At 37.6% G+C, this 13918-nt stretch overlaps 1 protein-coding gene across 2 annotated transcripts in view; it reads left to right on the plus strand.

Moving 5' to 3' along the window:
* The first annotated feature begins 9685 nt into the window (after nucleotides 1–9685).
* The window catches only part of LOC127427978 (protein kinase C delta type-like), a 42768-nt gene continuing 38535 nt past the window's right edge, over nucleotides 9686–13918 (plus strand). Inside the window, exon 1 of one of the 2 annotated variants that reach the window (XM_051675994.1) lies at nucleotides 9686–9813. The gene's annotated coding sequence lies outside the window, so the exon portion shown is untranslated. The remainder of the gene's footprint in view (nucleotides 9814–13918) is intronic. The other variant, XM_051675993.1, reaches the window with a different exon arrangement.

Genomic DNA, 13918 nt, shown 5'->3' on the forward strand with positions numbered 1-13918 from the left:
GGGCAGGTATCAGGTGTTTTACTTTCTTATATGTTTAAGTCAATAAAAAATGTTCATTGAAAAAAAAATTAGACAGGATAGTGGTTTAGAGGGGATAATTATAGGGGGAGCAGAATAAAAAGTCTGTTTGTATGCAGATGATGTACTGGTGACACTACAAAACCCAGGCTCAAGTATGGGAGCTACTCTGGATATGCACTCAATATTCATAAGACTCAGGCCTTAACACTAAATGATGTTCCTACCCAAGAACAGGCAAATATGTATAATTTTAATTGGAATGTATCATATATTCAGGATCTCGGGATATACTTACCAAAGGATATGTCCTCTTTGTATACCCTAAATTACAACTGAATAAACAAGAAAATGTATAATGATTTGGACAGATGGGCCTTGCTTCCCATGGACTTGGGCAGCAGGGTAAGATCTATTAAGATGAATATTTTACCAAAACTAATATACTTATTTACAGCACTGCCAGTCAAGGTCCCTTGTAAACAGTTTAGAGATTGGGACAAACATAGTTCCAGATTTATATGGAATAACAGGAGGCCTTGAGTAAGATACTCAACTTGCAACTACCGAGAGAGAGGGGAGCCATGGCATTACCTTGCTTGAGGGATTAGTATTTAGCCGCATAGTTAAGACCACTAGTATTGTGGTGTTGTCCAATCTATGAAGCAAAATGGAAAGATATAGAATTCTGCTTGATGGACACATCAGTACAGTCGGTTCTGGGTTCTGGGTTGTTTCTGGGGTGAAGGACATATATCAATTACAGAATCAATGTGTGGGTCAATTGGTTAAGCTGTGAATAGAGGTGGTTAAACATTTCCAGCTTTACAGAGAGTTAAAAGTACTGGGTTGGCTGGCTTATAAGCCACACTTTGCTCCAGCTCTGCATGATCATAGACACAGGGCCTGGACCTCACATGGCATTACCGCCCTTTGTAAAATTATATTAAATGGGAATCTGGATAGCTTTCAGAACCTTTGTCAGAATTTTGATCTCAGTAGACAGGATTTTTATAGGTATCTGCAGGTATGCCATTTTTCTGGACAGAGATCAGAAGTCCTAATCATGGAATTTTTTCAGGTAATAGGTAAATTATACAATGCTATCTCCTCAATGAGTAAAAATTAAATTGACTATATTAAACAGCAATAGGAAAATACTGGAGGAAATGGGATTGTTACACACAAGAAACAGACACTGACTAGAACTCCTTTAAATTTTAATTTTTCTCTCTATTGTATGTCTACTTGTACTACATGGTTGCTGATTCCTTTGTAAGACCTCATGTTTTTTCTATTTTGTTTTTTTATGTATACAAAAATGAAAAAGATGTTAAAAAAAAAAGTATTTAAAAAAAAAGCAAAGAGTCATGCCTTTTCTCTTTCAAAAATATACAAAATGAAGAGTGGAATAGAAAAGTATCAAACAGATTTTGTATCAAGAGGAAAAAAAAATGTCTTTCCTCATGTAAACAATAGTCTGAACAGTCGATGTCTGTTTTGAACTGCTTAAAGGATTAGTTCACCCAAAAATTACAATTCTCCCATCATTTACTTTCTTCTGCAAAACACAAAACAAAGATTTTATTTAAGAAGATCTAAGCTCTGTAGGTCCATACAATCCAAGTGAATGGTGACCAGAACTCAGAAGGTCCAAAAAGGACATAAAGGCAGCATAAAAGTTATCCATACGACTCCAGTGGTTAAATTCATGTCTTCTGAAGCAATATGTTAGGTGTGGGTGAGAAACAGACAAATATTTAAGTCCTATTTCTTACTGCAAATCTCCATTTTCACTTCTTCTTTTGTTTTTTGGAGATTCGCATTCTTCGTGCATATTGCCACCTACTCATTGGGGCTGGTCAAAGGTGGAGATTTATAGTAAAAAGGGACTTAAACATAATCTGTTTCTCATTTAACCACTGGAGTCTTATGGATTACTTTTATGCTGCCTTCATATGTTTTTTGAAGCTTCAAAGTTCTGGCCACCATTCACCTGCATCGTATGGACCTACAGAGCTGAGATATTCTTCTAAAAATCTTTGTTTGTGTTCTGCGGAAGAAAGAAAATAATTTTTGGCTGAACTATTCATTTTTAACTTGATAATTAGAACAAATTTGGCAGTAATATCTCTAGTTAGAATATTTGATTAATTATTCAACATGTTACATTCAGTTTACACATTATCCAATTTATAAAAAATAAAAAATAAATAAATAAAAAAAGTACTTTTTTTTAGGATAAATTATGGACCTCCAAGCCTAGCAACAAACTTATACAGCCTGACTGTAATTACATACAATGCTTGTTCAAGTTTGAAGCCAAATGTTTATCCCTCTAGTAAAAGAGCACCATTATCTCAGCAATCTTCCTGTGTGTGAGCTCTATTATCAAACTGCAGCCTAGTAATGCGATATAACTAGGTTAAGATAATTAGCTTTATCAAAGTGGTCCATGGCACGTCAGACAACAGCCAAAGAGAGGTTGATTAAGCTGCAGAATGCCTAAATAATTGATCTGATAGAAAAAAGAAACAGCACAAAACATTTCATCCTATTTCTTTTCATCCTTTGAAATATTAATGATGCTGAGGTCCACTGTCCTATTGTATTGTAGGCCCCCTGCATGAGGCTAGGTGGAAACTGTTTTTAAAGACTGATCTGGGATCAGTTTTGCATACCTAAAATACAATCCCTGTTCACTGTGGGGGGGGGGGGGGGGATGATACTGATATCAGATCAGAAAAATCTCTTTCAGTCCTAAAAATCTATTACATTAATAGTCTAGTCTGCTTTATTAGACTTTGCTTTTCTACTGAATGTCAGCCAGGGCAGGGCTCAAAGGATACAACTGTAGGATTGATATAAAACAAGATAGAAATCAAAGGATAGAAAAGAAGTCTGAAATGAGGAAGATGACAATGGATGTGATGTGGCAAGAAAGAGAAATCAAGGAAAGTGAGAGGAAAATGGGACTGTTGTACTTGCCACACTCCCTTGAGTTCCCCTGACCCAGTAACGAAAGAGTAATTGATCAATTCTAAGCATTTAATTGCCTGAAATTAAATTTCAGTAGAGGGGACTATATTTCTGTTAGAATATCAGTTTTATTGAACACTGAAAACCCTAATAAGTTGACTACACTCAACTGATTGAGTAAACTCATTCCCTCAGTTAAATTGAATAATGGCATCTCTAAAATTAAGTTTGGTGTTAATAAAGAAAGAACTTAACTATTTAAGTTGAGGTATCTAGATGCAAGTAGACTTATTCCAAATTTGCTATTTAAGTATTGTTGTTCCTATTTAATAGTTTTAGTTGACTCAAATTTAGATGGCCCAACAGTGACATCTTGGCAGTGCTGAGGCTTGAACCCCCAACCTTCTGATCAGTAACCCAGCGCCTTAACCACTGAGCTACCATTCAGTTTAAGCCATGTCTTCAGAAGCAATGTGAGAAACAGATAAATATTTATTTATTTTATACTGTAAATCACCATTTTCACTTTCACTTACACATTCTTCTTCTTTTGATTTCTGGCAATTCACATTCTTCATGCATATCGCCACCTACTGGTCGGGGCTGGTCAAAGGTGAAGATCTATAGTAAAAAGGACTTAAATATTGATTTGTTTCTTACCTAGACCTATCAAATCACTTTAGAATATATGGAATTAACCACTGGATTATTATGGATAACTTTTATGCTGGCTTTATGTGAATTTTGGAGATTCAAAGCTCTGGCCACCATTCACTTGCATTGTATGGACCAACAGAGCTGAGATATTCTTCTAAAAATCTTAATTTATGTTCTGCAGAAGAAAGAAAGTCATACACATCTGAGATGGCCTGAGGGTGAGTAACTGATGAGAGCATTTTCATTTTTGGCTGAACTATCCCTTTAAATGCCCCCATAAGATCCCTTTGACCAAGGAAACATAATTAAATAATTGAAGCGCAAGGGTTTATGAGTATTTCCCATAGCTGTATTTTTGTACTCAGTTGTTTGAGTTATAACACTAAAAATGCAAAACTTGACATTTCAAGTAATGGTTAATTAGGACTACTTGATTTTTTCTAGTAATGACAACATTAGGGTTTACAATGAAAAATCATGCCATAATGTTGTAAGCAAGCCAAAGGCTTTTTTTTTTTTTTTTTTTTAAATCCATACGGTTCATTATGGCATACTCAAATTATTGTACAGGCTAAAAGAAAGGCTGAAAGAAAGTTCAGCATGGAAGGAAGGTGCCTCTCTGATTCCACTTCCTCTTTTTAAGAGTATGTACTGCAGCCATCAAACCAGTACATACAATGACTGCCTGTAAAATCCCACTGATTCACTTTTAAAAGGCAACAAGACTATAAAAAGAGAGAATAATGCCCAGAGGGAAACAGTGGTGACCGAATCTTTTCAAACAAACCATTTTTATCAACTGCATTTGTTTGGTGCATGAAGGTTACTACAGTCTCATTGAGACCTGATAGAAAGTGGTTATATTTTTACTTCTACAATGGTAAATCTGAGAGGATATAATAATAAATCACATCTGAGAACAGCAAACCTCAAACTGAAACAAAAGTTAACCATGTACAGGTGTTTCTCTGTTCTTATTCCCCCTCAAGATCTATGCACAATGGGCTTAAAAACATAACAAGATCCATTAAGCTCGGGAAACATGAGATTGTGTTCACCAGCACCCAGCTTTTGTGGTTAAATGAATGAGCTACACTTCCATTACTGGCTAGAACTTAGAAAATAGTTCACATTATTTTGAACTTCAGAGTTTGAGTTCTTTGTTCCTTTGTCCATTTGCCTGTTTGAAATGCATACATTTGAATGGTAATTGAGCATCTTTTGTATACAAACATTCGGAGGTGCTCTGGATTCAGTTTCACTTTCTCCAACCAAGTTAATGTATGCCAGGATATTAGCACCTTTGCCATTTCCCCCAGGATTTTCCATCATCCTCGCCCTTGGCTAGATGTATTTGTGCTATTTATCTTTGGTGGGAGGGCAGAGTTCCAGAGTGCTATCACTGTATCCATGAGGTCACCATCACTATCAAGCTTTCTTTGGGAAAACACAGACATAAACTTTGGCTAGACATTAGCATTCCTCTCTTTCTCTCTAAACAACTGTATGACAAAAACCAACAACAGGGTACAAAATGTACAAAACAGTTTATTATACAGTGTCCCAGTCATTGGAAAGGACAAAAATTCTGGCATAGACTCCCACAGATATAGCCTCAGTGTTTTGTTTTAACTATGTTTGTGTGACAAAATCAGCACCGTAAGCTACAATTTCTTTTCTTTTTTATCCCCTTTTCTCCAAATTTGGAATGCCCAATTCCCACTACTTAGTATGCCCAATTCCCACTACTTAGTAGGTCCTCCTGGTGGCACAGTTACTCCGTTGCCTCCGCTTCTGAGACCGTCAATCCGTGCATTTTATCACATGGCTCGCTGGGCATGACGCTGCGGAGACTCCACATGTGGAGGCTCATGCTACTCTCCGTGATCCACGCACAACTTACCACGTGCCCCATTGAGAGTGAGAACCACTTATTATAGTGACCATGAGGAGGTTACCCCATGTGACTCTACCCTCCTTAGCAACTGGGCCAATTTGGTTGCTTAGGAGACCTGGCTGGAGTCACTCAGCCCCATCAGTGCCTTTCCTATTAATGCCTGACTATTGAATACTTCTAGAGTGATGAGTATTTGGACACAATTAAATATTTATTCATGTTTAATTGCATTAGAAACACAATATCAAACCAGAGGTGTCGCATAAACTCCCAGTAAATTTCTGCTGTGTCCAGGTAACATTTTACTGATAAATTCTTGTCTGCTATGGGAGATTACCATATACTGATCTGAGACACATTTTCTTACAACTTCAGCAATTATGTCTTGTGTTTTGGTCGACTGTTTAGAATCAGAACTCGCAATGACACTCTTTCAAATAAGTTATTTTCAGTGAACTGGTCAAATGGGTTAGCCCTATGGTCTGAATCGGTTTGCAGTTAAGTTTGAATCATTCAGTCAGCTCACTAAATCTTCTGAAGTGGTTTCTCAAACAGGATATTGTAGAATACAGAGATTTTTATCTACAGTACACAAAATTGAAACAAATCCTTCATATGCATACTACAGTTTTCTTGTGACGAAGAAGCATTTCATTAATATTCCGGGTTCAATACAAGTTAAGCTCAATCAGTATTTGTGGCATAATGTTGATTGCCACAAAAATACATTTTGACTTGTCCCTCCTTTTCCTTAAAAAAAGCAAAAATCTGGGTAACAGTGTGGCACTGTTATGCAAGTGAATTCACTGCAATGCAAGTGAATGGGGCCAATCTGTAAATGTTAAAGTACACTCTGCTTCAAGTAGCCACAAGACAAACAATATGCATGTTTACATGATTTTAGTGTGATAAAATAGCTTACTAACCTTTTCTGTTTTCTGTGTTATATCTCATTTTACAACTTCATTGTAAACCCTGAAACAACTGTAAAAACAATGATTTAAACAACTTTACAGCTCAAATAATTCACCAAGTTTAACAAAAGAATTAATGGAAGTGCTTTTATTAAATTATAAGATTCATATTTCTGTCTATAACTCTTCCAAAAATTGGCCCTATTTGCTTCCATTGTAAGTGCTTCACTGTAACTTTGATTTCTGCTTTTTTCTTTCTTTCTTTCTTTTGGTAATCAGCATTATGCCACAAATGCAGTCGATTGAGCTTAACTTGTATTGAACCTGGAATATTCTTTTAAGTTCAGCACCTGCATGTGCAGCTTTTTCCAACATTTTACAACCAAAATAGTACAGTACATGGAAGCACTTAAGGAACCATTTCATTACCACATTATTTGGACTTTGTTGGACATGTACTATACATTGGAGTACCATTTAAATGTTACCTGAATACATTTATCATTTAGCACCATGGTATATATCAAAATACTATGGTATTACCATGGTAAAAATGTAAAAATGACAAATACACCTTCTCTTTTTTTTTTTTTTTTTTTTTTTTTTTTTGCATTGGGAACCAGTACTGACTCGAAACTCCCCTGTATAACCAAATTACTTCTGCACACAAATAATACAAGACCTTTTCTCAGAACTTTTCTCAGAAAATTAATTTTAACCAGCTGGTCATTTTTAGTGTTTGTATGTAAATCAGTTTCCTTCAAGTTCACATGGGTGTTCTAATAGAGCTGTAACCACAGGCGTAGTTTATCACATTTGGACATGTTATACATACTCAGTCTGAAAACCAAAGTGTCTAAATACTTTGTCTTAAATACATTATCTTTTAATTTGGGCCATTGCAGGATGGTCATAAATATGTTTCTATTCAAACATACTTAAAATTCCTTACAGAACTGGCTTAAAAGAATCTAGGCTCTAAAACAGAAGACACAAGAGAGAAGTAAGAGTAAAAGAGAAGAGAGACAAGGCCGACAAATTTTAATAGAAGGTGTGAGATAAGGCAGCAATAAGGAAGAGGAGAGAAAAATAAGGAGGAAAAGGAAACCGTAAAGAAGAAGAAATGAAGCAGTTCTGTAAAATAGAGAAGAAGTGAAACTATGGATCATAAACCCATGCAATTTTTCTTCACTATATATCACAACTTTCTGGACCAGTGACTCTTGGATTGACAGCGTTTGAAATGCAGTTTACATTGTTACACAAAAGAAATATCTGATCTGAGTAAATGGACAGTGGCTCTAAATGATGCTAAATATAGAAACACTGAAACTCTGGGCTTTATACTCCACTGACTAAGACCTAGTTTGATGGGGTGTGGCAGTCTGTGAGTCAGCATCATGTGACTACTGCTTCTTTGTTTATGTACTTGTGGGTGTGTGTGTGTGTGTGTGTGTGTGTGTGTGTGTGTGTTTGTTTGTTTTTTGGTGTACTAAATGTTTTGTCCATGCCCACTCCTTGTGGAGGTGTGGGGGCAGGTATAAATGGAGTTTCCATGTTAAGGTTTCCATAAGGAATCTCTTGACTTCAGGTAACAAGAACACCTGGTCACCTACCAACAATGGTAACTCATAAACAGTCTAAGGGTGAAACATACTCATGCACAAAGAACAGAAAATTACCTTGATTGTGTACATTTGATCAATGTTTATGACACCATAGATATCTAGAGCTCTCTATACAATTTCTGAAACAAAGCAGCTGCCAGGGACATTATACGTAGATAGATAACCTAGTAAATGTACTTATTGAACAGAGTGATCTATACAACTGTACACCTGTAGATAGATAGATAGATAGATAGATAGATAGATAGATAGATAGATAGATAGATAGACAGATGGATGGATGGATGGATGGATGGATGATGGATTGATGGACGGACAGTCAGATGGACAGTTGGGTGGGTAATTGTGTGTGTGGGTGATAGACAGACAGACAGACAGACAGGTATGGATTGATGGATGGATGGACGGACGGAAAGACAGACGGTTGGTTGGACGAACAGATGGATGGATGTAGGGGTGGGTGGGTGGGTGGGTGGTTAATGGATAGACAGACAGACAGACAGGTATGGATTGGTGGATGGATGGATGAATGGATGGATGGACAGACAGTCAGACAGACAGCTGGGTGGGTGGGTAATTGGGTGTGTGGGTGATAGACAGACAGACAGACAGATGGACAGACGGACGGACAGATGGATGGATGGATTGATGGACGGACAGACGGACGGACAGCTGGGTGGGTGGGTAATTGGGTGTGTGGGATAGATATCTATCTATCTATCCCACACAATTGGGTGTGTGGGATAGATAGATAGATAGACAGACAGACAGACAGACAGACAGACAGACAGATGGCCGGACGGATGGATGGATGGATTGATGGAGGAAGGGACAGATGGACGAACAGCTAGGTGGGTGGGTAATAGATAGATAGATAGATAGATAGATAGATAGATAGATAGATAGATAGATAGATAGATAGTTAGAACTAAGCCTAACTAATACCAGTTTCAGACCAGCACTGCTGAACAAAACCAAATTAGAATAAACCAAATCAGAAAAAAAATACAAATTCCTATTTGGACCTTTGGGAAAATAAAAATAAATACCAGAGTAAAATGGAATGGAATGGGGCCCTAAACAGAAAGTATCATCTGGACGAATATCTGTACACCGCAGAAATGGATCATTAACAAATACAGGCTCAGTGATCACAGTCTGGCCATAGAAAAAGGCAGACACAAACTAACATGCCTTCCAAAGAATGAGTAAAGAATGAGTAAAGAATGCTCAATGCGGCACTGGTGAGGTTCAGACAAAGACACTTTGTCCTTCTCAGAGAGATTTACAGAGGTGAGAGAAAACCACTTTGAAAAATCCTCAAACCTTTCCATTTCAGCAGAAACTGATCACATGCAGGTGTTATTGGGGGAGAACAGTAGATCACTGGGGGAGGATCACTGCTTTGATCATGACAATAAAGGGAAATCTATCCCCCCCCAACCACCTCTCTCTCTCTCTCTCTCTCTCTCTCTCTCTCTCTCTCTCTCTCTCTCTCTCTCTCTCTCTCTCTCTCTCTCTCTCTCTCTCTCTCTCTCTCTCTCTCTCTCTCTCTCTCTCTCTCTCTCTCTCTCTCTCTACCAGCCAAACGTCACTCCTCCAGCAATGTCATTGTCAACCCAGACAGGCACATAGCGGGTAAATACTTCCTCAAACACGCCGCGCTGTTCATTCTACACTCAACTTACAAATCAGGAGACTGACTCGATCTTTAAAGTTGGTAAGTTTTGTGCTAACAACTTTTCACTTCTAGAGCGCTTTGTAGGAGAACGTAAATCCGGCTATTAGCATCAAACATGACAGGAATGTATAACATTGAAACAACGTTGTGCACGCTGTCCACCAACAACCAATAGGTTTCGTTATATTTTTTATGTTTGTCCGTCGGTCCAATTCCAATAAATCCTTTTCTGATTTCATGAAAAACAATTCGAGACATTTGGTAATTAGATATCGGCGACGCTTTTGGGACATTAAGTGCTTTGAATGTTTGATATCGTGCCTTACCGACCGTTCAAGTTCGGGAGAGGAAAGGAAACTTGACCAATTGTTTTTTATTCGACTCGGTAAGGAGCCGTTTAGACGGAACACGTTCTTGCGCTTGAAAAGCTTGACGCGCAACGAATGGAACAGAACGCAGGTGTCTCGACGTCTGTCTGGTGCAGGTTTAGATAGGAAAACAATAAAAAAAATAAAAATATGTGCGGTGTGAACAGCCCCTTTCGCTGTCCAGATACGCGGAAGAAGCAAAGCTGCCTGGACTTTTCGACAGTATTTCATAGAATGCCTTGCCATAAAGTTATGTAAGCTAGGGATGGGCGATACCTCTTATTTTCTATTCGATCCTATACCAAATATTTCAAGTCCAATATCGTCGATACCGATACCAATACCGAAACTTCCATTAATTTTTTTTCCCCCCCGATTACTTGGGATAAAATGGGTAATTTAAAATAATATTTTTAGTCATAATTCAAGTCATTATTTTATTTATTTTTTTAGCCTAAACAGAGAATGTTTAGACTTTTGTTTTGTTTACCTTTACAAAAATGATCCATTTCACTACAGTAACTATAGTTTAACCATGGTATTTAGTTAAACCATAGTTATCTCACAATGAACCATGGTTACTACAATATTACTGTAGTAAAACCATGGTTAACTATTTTTTTTTTAATTACTTATTAACAACAATTACACACAATTATAAGAAATAGGAAATGTCACCTTTAGATATGTTGTTATTTTAGCGTGAATTTACTCAAGCAGTGGTGTAGTAGTGTCTGAAGAGGTGGGCATACTGTGAATTTATGAAAAACGCATGCACCCGATCTCTAAAATTAATTTACATTTATATACAGTTCATGTAAAATGTGTAAGAATTTTTTTTCCCATTAAAATTAGGACTGTTGTAATTATAGTCCCACATAAACTTACAATATGTGTATCAGGGTAAGTTTCTCGCTGGCTTGGTGTAGAGTACACTGCTAAGAGCAATGATATGGTAACTTCATGTTAAATATGTATTTAAATTAATAGATGTCATTAATGTTCCTTTTATTAGGCTACTATGAAAATTGTTAACACTTTACGCAATAAACCGTTAAGCATTGTAGCTAATATGAGTAGTAATGTTCACGTTAACACGTTATCTTGTATTACCATATAAAGCATACATAAAAATTAATGTTTTTATTTATTTATTTTTATTTGGTTACTATTATGTACTTTTCTGTGTAGAGTGAAATTGTTTCCTACTTAGAAATACACATTTAACTTAGGCCTATTTGATATCACGAGAAAAAGGCACCACCGACAGCAGTAAAAGGCAAAAAAAAATAAAAATAAAAAGAGCATAAAAACTATCAGGGGTGCAATAACATGCAGTATTTTTCAGCATTTATGAATGTTAAGATGAGTGGAAGAATAAATAGTTCCTATCCTGCACAAGTATTTGCTAATATAGCCTAATCCATTTTATTTCACTTTGAAGCTTATTATTATTGTTCGTGGTAACCAAATAATAATGTCCCTAGTTAAAAAAAAAATACATTAATTAGAATCGATATTTTTGTGCGAGGATCGATATTTTTGATACAACATCATTATCGTAAGTATCGATACTTTAGGATCGATCCGCCCATCCTTAATGTAAGCATATAGAAAGACCAGACAGACCACTTTCACTGCTGAACTTCCCTGCTGTCAGAAAATGTACATCCTTGTCTTGTACTTGCTTATGCTTAACCTAACAATTGAGTGCTGGCCTACTGTTCGGTCTTGTTTTTCAAGTTCTCTGACAGGGAGAAATACAAATTAACTCTTGACGAGAGCGATTTCTTCAGGTGACGTGTGGTGAAGCTGGTGTTTTATGAAATAAACTACTGACTCTAAATACATGTGCTATACTCGCGAGCTTTTCAAAAGCGTCTTAATCGGTGTTGCCATAGTTACCAACCGCCGCTATTGAGTTGTTGAACGGCATTTTAGAGACTGATGCTGAAAATGGCTGTGTCTGGTTTCGAAGGCAGCGTGCTAGGTAGGACGCGTACTTTGAAGGCTGTAGGTTACCGAGCGTCCTCTTTTAAACAAGCCTCGTTTAAACGAGACGGTCTTCATAGGACAAACGGAAACGGAAGGTAACATGGTTGCTATGACAGCACGCCACTCTTTAACAAGCACGAGCGCTTTGAGTGAGAGGGGAACAATGTCCCTTTAGAATTGAATGTATGAGGTGCATTTTAGGAGAGTTATTATGATGTAAAGAGAAAAGAAAATAGATTTTACAGGTGTACTTTTAGTCTATAATACAACATTTTAATTATATATTACTATAATTATACATATTATATACTCTGCACCCATCTACTGAGGTACTTCAACTTGGGAATTAACATTACTTGCGTTTGAACTTCATATTTATGGGCAAATTGGCATTATTTTTTTTAGACATTTCCGTTGAAGCAAAGAATTGTGGGTTGTAAGTGCCCACGAAGGATACTCCTCATGCATCCTCCGAATTCCCGTGAAAGAAGGTCACATTCAAAGGCTGCATTCGAAGTGTCCTACTCGCTTTTCTGAAACAAGACAGTCTCGATGACGTATGTGGCCGACAAATGCGACCTCTGGAGGACGCATCCTTCCTTGGCCATACTGTATTATCTTTCCAACTTGACTGGGTTCCCATAACCCAGTGAAACCCACTGGTTATAGCTCACCTGTAAACTAGTGTTCCACCATCTGCCACCACTTTATGAGCTGTGTAGACTATTATGAAATCTCTGTGACAATATTGACTAAACCATTAAGTATAACAACAGTTCATGGATGATCTTTGCATCCACCCTTAAACAATACAGAACATGGTTCATGTCTGTTGGCTTTGGTGTGTGAGAATATGGTTGATGGTGCAGATGGTTTGCGATTTTCATTGTCTTTAGCTCTGTACTCTCTTTCTAATTTTTTACAGTGTGTACCAAAGAACTTGGATATTTGCATGGTATGTGTTCAGTATCCAGGGAACATTTGCAAGCGGTTGAGTGCTACTGTGCTTTTTATGGTGGTTTTAAAACCTGCCAGTGGCGGTTCTGACTTACTTGGTGCCCTAGGCGAGATCCGACGTGGCACCCCCCTTAACTTCCCAAAATGATATTAAACATGTACATTATATATACAGAACTTAAATTGCACAATTAAATTATAGTCAGTAAATAAAGAAAATGGCAGAATACTTACAGATTGCTGCTTGTGCTATTACACATAATTCCTAATTTCAAATTTAACCCTCCCCCTCCTAGTTTTCATTGATGCAAAATCATCAATGACTTTGTCAAATTTGCCCATCAAACACATGGTTGATACTTATTTTCTCAAGACCACGGAGTCGATCCTGTGTCACTGTGTACCTGTACTGTTGATTATGGTTATCTTATGTTTCTTCAGAATGTAAGAATGCATTATGAACATCTATAATCCTAACCATTTAGAGACTTTTAGGCTGAGTAGCCTGTCAGGAACAACTCGGGGTACCTCTCTCCCATCGCGATCTTGCGAGCTCAAGGCGGGGGTGGGGTGGTACGATTTGGGGCACCTTTCACCCATCACGAGCCAAGGGCAGGGTGGCACAATTCGGGGCACCTTTCTCCCATCGCGATCTTGCGAGGTCTGTGCAGGGGCGATTGATCAGGTACCCTGTTGTGCTGCCCCAGAGAGCGTGCCGCCCTAGGCACCTGCCTATATCACCTATGCCAGGATCCGCTACTGAAACCTGCAGAATAGTTACACAAATTACAAACAGTACTTAAAGTGCAGATCAATCCATTTTG

Source organism: Myxocyprinus asiaticus, chromosome 37 (genome assembly GCF_019703515.2).
Source record: "Myxocyprinus asiaticus isolate MX2 ecotype Aquarium Trade chromosome 37, UBuf_Myxa_2, whole genome shotgun sequence".
NCBI classification, from domain to species: Eukaryota; Metazoa; Chordata; class Actinopteri; order Cypriniformes; family Catostomidae; genus Myxocyprinus; species Myxocyprinus asiaticus.